The sequence below is a fragment of the Neoarius graeffei genome, chromosome 3, assembly GCF_027579695.1.
Source record: "Neoarius graeffei isolate fNeoGra1 chromosome 3, fNeoGra1.pri, whole genome shotgun sequence".
Taxonomy (NCBI): domain Eukaryota; kingdom Metazoa; phylum Chordata; class Actinopteri; order Siluriformes; family Ariidae; genus Neoarius; species Neoarius graeffei.
Window position 1 is genome coordinate 73154250 of NC_083571.1, and position 1409 is coordinate 73155658.

The 1409-nt window shown below is 44.0% G+C and overlaps 1 long non-coding RNA gene across 1 annotated transcript; it reads left to right on the forward strand.

Annotated features, from left to right (window-relative positions):
- The first annotated feature begins 397 nt into the window (after positions 1 to 397).
- On the forward strand, positions 398 to 907 carry LOC132882892 (uncharacterized). Its single transcript, XR_009654262.1, has 3 exons — positions 398 to 519; positions 629 to 690; positions 842 to 907. It is a non-coding gene; the product is annotated as an uncharacterized LOC132882892 (long non-coding RNA).
- Positions 908 to 1409: the final 502 nt, after the last annotated feature.

Genomic DNA, 1409 nt, shown 5'->3' on the forward strand with positions numbered 1-1409 from the left:
GTTGCCAACATGCTTGCCGCTCCTTATTGGCAGCCGCTGTGTTAGATTTTGCTCTTAATGTTGTTTTGAACTCCTCGTAGCTTTGCATTATGACAGCGCATTCTTCCTCCGTGAAGTACGGCGACCGTGCCATTGTGAACAGTGGCGATTTGCGCTGATAACCTCCCCTTTAACGTGAACGCGCATTAACCCTGATTAGGTTAAACCAGGTTCAACAAATCAACTTCATAACTGGCGTCGTAGTACCGTTTAACCCCAAACAAGATAACCAGGTTTTGTCAACCCCGGTTTAGCGGGGGAACCCTGGGTTGCTTCTGGGTAGGTTAACCTCCGTTCGTAGTACAGGGCCCCGGCTTGGACTGATAAAAGAAACAGACTCTCTGTTGCAATGGTGAAGGCTGAGCTTCAAGTCAGGCTAAACTTTCAGTTGTCCTGTACTGAGTTCAAGACATTCATTGAAAATCAGCCAGGACTCATAGCAGCAGCAAAGAAAAACACCAAATATAAATGGAAGATTAGGTAAGGTTTTGGTGAATTAAATGAAATAGTGTAGTGTAGTAACATACTCCTGTATGTACTGTATGTGCCAAGTTATATCAGTTCCATGTCCTCCTATGTATTTGTTTAGCCAAGAGCAGCAGAGGCATAGGCAAGCACAAGCAAAGCACACACCACACTCTAAGCAATCAGGTAAGCTGTTTGACACTACGCCTTACACTGTTACATTCAGGTATTCTTAGATACAATGAAAAATTAGATTATTTATTTTTATTCCACATAAGCAAACAAACAGAACTTAATTATGTATTTCCCTTTTACCTGTGCCCACTACTGCCCCCAGGTGTCCACAACCAAAAACTGTTGGAAATGAACCAAAATACTGAAGACCTAGCCTAGTAAACTAGACCCGCCCGCCTAGCGGCCAAAAATATTTTTGCCTAGCGAATGGGTCTAGCCTCGCACCATGTAAACAAAAACACTCCGGGCATCAAATCGTGCCCGCCAATCACAACGCAAGGTTTTTGTTTGGATTCTTTGGGCGGCCTTTTGCAGGAGTGACGACAAAGCTGCGCGACGCTGGAGAAAGCACAGCAGGAAAGATGGCTACAGCTAGTGAACAGCGCGCGTTTGACTCCGCTTTGGAATCAGTTTTAGAAGAATTAGACTTGCGGTTTTCGTTGAAACATGAGCAGGAAGAGGCTCTCCGCTCATTCCTTTTCAAGAAGGACGTTTTCGCTGTTTTGCCGACCGGCTATGGCAAAAGTCTGATCTACCAGCTGGCTCCGCTCGTAGCCAAAAGGATGGGGCTAGTTTGTGCAGTACGAAGAATTAATAAACAGCTTTGAAACATTACTTTTTGATTGTTTCTTATTTTCCCGTTATTTTAAATTTAAGGGAAATTATTTCAC